Source organism: Medicago sativa, chromosome 4 (genome assembly GCF_051527215.1).
Source record: "Medicago sativa cultivar Bolivia chromosome 4, Bolivia_mono, whole genome shotgun sequence".
NCBI classification, from domain to species: Eukaryota; Viridiplantae; Streptophyta; class Magnoliopsida; order Fabales; family Fabaceae; genus Medicago; species Medicago sativa.
The window spans coordinates 57,672,087-57,679,853 of record NC_140752.1 but is presented as its reverse complement, the minus strand read 5'-3'; positions in this window follow the sequence as shown (position 1 = coordinate 57,679,853).

Genomic DNA, 7,767 nt, shown 5'->3' with positions numbered 1-7,767 from the left:
GTTAGAATTTTGATAAAGGTTGAACTTGTCCCTCGATGTCTCTTGATACGAAACATGATATGTGAACCTATTTGGTTTTGTATTCGGTAAAATGAAAGTATTGGAATGACCCTTGAAGCAAAAATGAGATTTTAGCCTATATGGTTAAAAGTTTGATAAATATGAATGTTGAATTTGTCCCTCGATGTCCTTTGATGCGTAACATAATATTTGAACCTATTTGGTTTTGAATTCGGTAAACTGAAAGTAATGGGATGATCCTTATAGCAAAAACGAGATTTTAGCTTATATGGTTACACGTTTGATAAATACGAAGGTTGACCATGTCTTTCGATGTCCCTTGATGCGAAACATGATATGTGAACCTATTTGGTTTCGAATTCGGTAAAATGAAAGTATTGAAATGTCCCTTGTCGCGAAAAAGAGATTTTAGCATATATGGTTACAATTTTGAAAAATATGAAGTCTGAACTTGTCCCTCATTGTCCCTTTATGCGAAAAATGATATTTGAACTTATTTTGTTTTAAATTTGGTAAATTGAACACATGCGTTTTCTCTACAATCATATTGTGTCTAGATGACTCTTGTTTTGAAAATGAAATTTTAGCATTTATGGTTACAAAAATGATAAATGAGAAGGATGAACTTGTACCTCTATGTCCCTTGATGCGAAACATTTTTAAGCCGAGTTTTTTTGGATTTCGGTAAACCGGAAGTATTGGAAAGTATTGGAATGACTTTGTCGCAAAAATGAGATTTTAGCCTATATGGTTAGAATTTTGATAAAGGTTGAACTTGTCCCTCGATGTCCCTTGATACGAAACATGATATGTGAACCTATTTGGTTTTGTATTCGGTAAAATGAAAGTATTGGAATGACCCTTGAAGCAAAAATGAGATTTTAGCCTATATGGTTAAAAGTTTGATAAATATGAATGTTGAATTTGTCCCTCGATGTCCTTTGATGCGTAACATAATATTTGAACCTATTTGGTTTTGAATTCGGTAAACTGAAAGTAATGGGATGATCGTTATAGCAAAAATGAGATTTTAGCTTATATGGTTACACGTTTGATAAATACGAAGGTTGACCATGTCTTTCGATGTCCCTTGATGCGAAACATGATATGTGAACCTATTTGGTTTCGAATTCGGTAAAATGAAAGTATTGAAATGTCCCTTGTCGCGAATAAGAGATTTTAGCATATATGGTTACAATTTTGAAAAATATGAAGTCTGAACTTGTCCCTCATTGTCCCTTTATGCGAAACATGATATTTGAACTTATTTTGTTTTAAATTTGGTACATTGAACACATGCGTTTACTCTACAATCATATTGTGTCTCGATGACTCTTGTTTCGAAAATGAAATTTTAGCATTTATGGTTACAAAAATGATAAATGAGTAGGATGAACTTGTACCTCTATGTCCCTTGATGCGAAACATTTTTAAGCCGAGTTTTTTTGGATTTCGGTAAACCGGAAGTATTAGAAAGTATTGGAATGACTTTGTCGCAAAAATGAGATTTTAGCCTATATGGTTAGAATTTTGATAAAGGTTGAACGTGTCCCTCGATTTCCCTTGATACGAAACATGATGTGTGAACCTATTTGGTTTTGTATTCGGTAAAATGAAAGTATTGGAATGACCCTTGAAGCAAAAATGAGATTTTAGCCTATATGGTTAAAAGTTTGATAAATATGAATGTTGAATTTGTCCCTCGATGTCCTTTGATGCGTAACATAATATTTGAACCTATTTGGTTTTGAATTCGGTAAACTGAAAGTAATGGGATGATCCTTATAGCAAAAACGAGATTTTAGCTTATATCGTTACACGTTTGATAAATACGAAGGTTGACCATGTCTTTCGATGTCCCTTGATGCGAAACATGATATGTGAACCTATTTGGTTTCGAATTCGGTAAAATGAAAGTATTGAAATGTTCCTTGTCGCGAAAAAGAGATTTAAATATATATGGTTACAATTTTGAAAAATATGAAGTCTGAACTTGTCCCTCATTGTCCCTTTATGCGAAACATGATATTTGAACTTATTTTGTTTTAAATTTGGTAAATTGAACACGTGTTTTCTCTACAATCATATTGTGTCTCGATGACTCTTGTTTTGAAAATGAAATTTTAGCATTTATGGTTACAAAAATGATAAATGAGAAGGATGAACTTGTACCTATATGTCCCTTGATGCGAAACATTTTTAAGCCGAGTTTTTTTGGATTTCGGTAAACTGGAAGTATTGGAAAGTATTGGAATGACTTTGTCGCAAAAATGAGATTTTAGCCTATATGGTTAGAATTTTGATAAAGGTTGAACTTGTCCCTCGATGTCCCTTGATACGAAACATGATATGTGAACCTATTTGGTTTTGTATTCGGTAAAATGAAAGTATTGGAATGACCCTTGAAGCAAAAATGAGATTTTAGCCTATATGGTTAAAAGTTTGATAAATATGAATGTTGAATTTGTCCCTCGAAGTCCTTTGATGCGTAACATAATATTTGAACCTATTTGGTTTTGAATTCGGTAAACTGAAAGTAATGGGATGATCCTTATAGGAAAAAGGAGATTTTAGCTTATATGGTTACACGTTTGATAAATACGAAGGTTGACCATGTCTTTCGATGTCCCTTGATGCGAAACATGATATGTGAACCTATTTGGTTTCGAATTCGGTAAAATGAAAGTATTGAAATGTCCCTTGTCGCGAAAAAGAGATTTTAGCATATATGGTTACAATTTTGAAAAATATGAAGTCTGAACTTGTCCCTCATTGTCCCTTTATGCGAAACATGATATTTGAACTTATTTTGTTTTAAATTTGGTAAATTGAACACATGCGTTTTCTCTACAATCATATTGTGTCTCGATGACTCTTGTTTCGAAAATGAAATTTTAGCATTTATGGTTACAAAAATGATAAATGAGTAGGATGAACATGTACCTCTATGTCCCTTGATGCGAAACATGATTTTTAAGCCGAGTTTTTTTGGATTTCGGTAAATCGGAAGTATTAGAAAGTATTGGAATGACTTTGTCGTAAAAATGAGATTTTAGCCTATATGGTTAGAATTTTGATAAAGGTTGAACTTGTCCCTCGATTTCCCTTGATACGAAACATGATATGTGAACCTATTTGGTTTTGTATTCGGTAAAATGAAAGTATTGGAATGACCCTTGAAGTAAAAATGAGATTTTAGCCTATATGGTTAAAAGTTTGATAAATATGAATGTTGAATTTGTCCCTCGATGTCCTTTGATGCGTAACATAATATTTGAACCTATTTGGTTTTGAATTCGGTAAACTGAAAGTAATGGGATGATCCTTATAGCAAAAACGAGATTTTAGCTTATATCGTTACACGTTTGATAAATACGAAGGTTGACCATGTCTTTCGATGTCCCTTGATGCGAAACATGATATGTGAACCTATTTGGTTTCGAATTCGGTAAAATGAAAGTATTGAAATGTTCCTTGTCGCGAAAAAGAGATTTTAACATATATGGTTACAATTTTGAAAAATATGAAGTTTGAACTTGTCCCTTTATGCGAAACATGATATTTGAACTTATTTTGTTTTAAATTTGGTAAATTGAACACATGCGTTTTCTCTACAATCATATTGTGTCTCGATGACTCTTGTTTCGAAAAAGAAATTTTAGCATTTATGGTTACAAAAATGATAAATGAGTAGGATGAACTTGTACCTCTATGTCCCTTGATGCGAAACATGATTTTTAAGCCAAGTTTTTTTGGATTTCGGTAAACCGGAAGTATTAGAAAGTATTGGAATGACTTTGTCGCGAAAATGAGATTTTAGCCTATATGGTTAGAATTTTGATAAAGGTTGAACTTGTCCCTCGATTTCCCTTGATACGAAACATGATATGTGAACCTATTTGGTTTTGTATTCGGTAAAATGAAAGTATTGGAATGACCCTTGAAGCAAAAATGAGATTTTAGCCTATATGGTTAAAAGTTTGATAAATATGAATGTTGAATTTGTCCCTCGATGTCCTTTGATGCGTAACATAATATTTGAACCTATTTGGTTTTGAATTCGGTAAACTGAAAGTAATGGGATGATCCTTATAGCAAAAACGAGATTTTAGCTTATATCGTTACACGTTTGATAAATACGAAGGTTGACCATGTCTTTCGATGTCCCTTGATGCGAAACATGATATGTGAACCTATTTGGTTTCGAATTCGGTAAAATGAAAGTATTGAAATGTTCCTTGTCGCGAAAAAGACATTTTAGCATATATGGTTACAATTTTGAAAAATATGAAGTCTGAACTTGTCCCTCATTGTCCCTTTATGCGAAACATGATATTTGAACTTATTTTGTTTTAAATTTGGTACATTGAACACATGCGTTTTCTCTACAATCATATTGTGTCTCGATGACTCTTGTTTCGAAAATGAAATTTTAGCATTTATGGTTACAAAAATGATAAATGAGTAGGATGAACTTGTACCTCTATGTCCCTTGATGCGAAACATTTTTAAGCCGAGTTTTTTTGGATTTCGGTAAACCGGAAGTATTAGAAAGTATTGGAATGACTTTGTCGCAAAAATGAGATTTTAGCCTATATGGTTAGAATTTTGATAAAGGTTGAACGTGTCCCTCGATTTCCCTTGATACGAAACATGATGTGTGAACCTATTTGGTTTTGTATTCGGTAAAATGAAAGTATTGGAATGACCCTTGAAGCAAAAATGAGATTTTAGCCTATATGGTTAAAAGTTTGATAAATATGAATGTTGAATTTGTCCCTCGATGTCCTTTGATGCGTAACATAATATTTGAACCTATTTGGTTTTGAATTCGGTAAACTGAAAGTAATGGGATGATCCTTATAGCAAAAACGAGATTTTAGCTTATATCGTTACACGTTTGATAAATACGAAGGTTGACCATGTCTTTCGATGTCGCTTGATGCGAAACATGATATGTGAACCTATTTGGTTTCGAATTCGGTAAAATGAAAGTATTGAAATGTTCCTTGTCGCGAAAAAGAGATTTAAATATATATGGTTACAATTTTGAAAAATATGAAGTCTGAACTTGTCCCTCATTGTCCCTTTATGCGAAACATGATATTTGAACTTATTTTGTTTTAAATTTGGTAAATTGAACACGTGTTTTCTCTACAATCATATTGTGTCTCGATGACTCTTGTTTTGAAAATGAAATTTTAGCATTTATGGTTACAAAAATGATAAATGAGAAGGATGAACTTGTACCTATATGTCCCTTGATGCGAAACATTTTTAAGCCGAGTTTTTTTGGATTTCGGTAAACTGGAAGTATTGGAAAGTATTGGAATGACTTTGTCGCAAAAATGAGATTTTAGCCTATATGGTTAGAATTTTGATAAAGGTTGAACTTGTCCCTCGACGTCCCTTGATACGAAACATGATATGTGAACCTATTTGGTTTTGTATTCGGTAAAATGAAAGTATTGGAATGACCCTTGAAGCAAAAATGAGATTTTAGCCTATATGGTTAAAAGTTTGATAAATATGAATGTTGAATTTGTCCCTCGATGTCCTTTGATGCGTAACATAATATTTGAACCTATTTGGTTTTGAATTCGGTAAACTGAAAGTAATGGGATGATCCTTATGGGAAAAAGGAGATTTTAGCTTATATGGTTACACGTTTGATAAATACGAAGGTTGACCATGTCTTTCGATGTCCCTTGATGCGAAACATGATATGTGAACCTATTTGGTTTCGAATTCGGTAAAATGAAAGTATTGAAATGTCCCTTGTCGCGAAAAAGAGATTTTAGCATATATGGTTACAATTTTGAAAAATATGAAGTCTGAACTTGTCCCTCATTGTCCCTTTATGCGAAACATGATATTTGAACTTATTTTGTTTTAAATTTGGTAAATTGAACACATGCGTTTTCTCTACAATCATATTGTGTCTCGATGACTCTTGTTTCGAAAATGAAATTTTAGCATTTATGGTTACAAAAATGATAAATGAGTAGCATGAACTTGTACCTCTATGTCCCTTGATGCGAAACATGATTTTTAAGCCGAGTTTTTTTGGATTTCGGTAAATCGGAAGTATTAGAAAGTATTGGAATGACTTTGTCGTAAAAATGAGATTTTAGCCTATATGGTTAGAATTTTGATAAAGGTTGAACTTGTCCCTCGATTTCCCTTGATACGAAACATGATATGTGAACCTATTTGGTTTTGTATTCGGTAAAATGAAAGTATTGGAATGACCCTTGAAGTAAAAATGAGATTTTAGCCTATATGGTTAAAAGTTTGATAAATATGAATGTTGAATTTGTCCCTCGATGTCCTTTGATGCGTAACATAATATTTGAACCTATTTGGTTTTGAATTCGGTAAACTGAAAGTAATGGGATGATCCTTATAGCAAAAACGAGATTTTAGCTTATATCGTTACACGTTTGATAAATACGAAGGTTGACCATGTCTTTCGATGTCCCTTGATGCGAAACATGATATGTGAACCTATTTGGTTTCGAATTCGGTAAAATGAAAGTATTGAAATGTTCCTTGTCGCGAAAAAGAGATTTTAACATATATGGTTACAATTTTGAAAAATATGAAGTTTGAACTTGTCCCTTTATGCGAAACATGATATTTGAACTTATTTTGTTTTAAATTTGGTAAATTGAACACATGCGTTTTCTCTACAATCATATTGTGTCTCGATGACTCTTGTTTCGAAAAAGAAATTTTAGCATTTATGGTTACAAAAATGATAAATGAGTAGGATGAACTTGTACCTCTATGTCCCTTGATGCGAAACATGATTTTTAAGCCAAGTTTTTTTGGATTTCGGTAAACCGGAAGTATTAGAAAGTATTGGAATGACTTTGTCGCGAAAATGAGATTTTAGCCTATATGGTTAGAATTTTGATAAAGGTTGAACTTGTCCCTCGATTTCCCTTGATACGAAACATGATATGTGAACCTATTTGGTTTTGTATTCGGTAAAATGAAAGTATTGGAATGACCCTTGAAGCAAAAATGAGATTTTAGCCTATATGGTTAAAAGTTTGATAAATATGAATGTTGAATTTGTCCCTCGATGTCCTTTGATGCGTAACATAATATTTGAACCTATTTGGTTTTGAATTCGGTAAACTGAAAGTAATGGGATGATCCTTATAGCAAAAACGAGATTTTAGCTTATATCGTTACACGTTTGATAAATACGAAGGTTGACCATGTCTTTCGATGTCCCTTGATGCGAAACATGATATGTGAACCTATTTGGTTTCGAATTCGGTAAAATGAAAGTATTGAAATGTTCCTTGTCGCGAAAAAGAGATTTTAGCATATATGGTTACAATTTTGAAAAATATGAAGTCTGAACTTGTCCCTCATTGTCCCTTTATGCGAAACATGACATTTGAACTTATTTTGTTTTAAATTTGGTAAATTGAACACAATGGTTTGCTCTACAATCATATTGTGTCTTGATGACTCTTGTTTTGAAAATGAAATTTTAGCATTTATGGTTACAAAAATGATAAATGAGAAGGATGAACTTGTACCTCTATGTCCCTTGATGCGAAACATGATTTTTAAGCCGAGTTTTTTTGGATTTCGGTAAACCGGAAGTATTGGAAAGTATTGGAATGACTTTGTCGCAAAAATGAGATTTTAGCCTATATGGTTAGAATTTTGATAAAGGTTGAACTTGTCCCTCGATGTCCCTTGATACGAAACATGATATGTGAA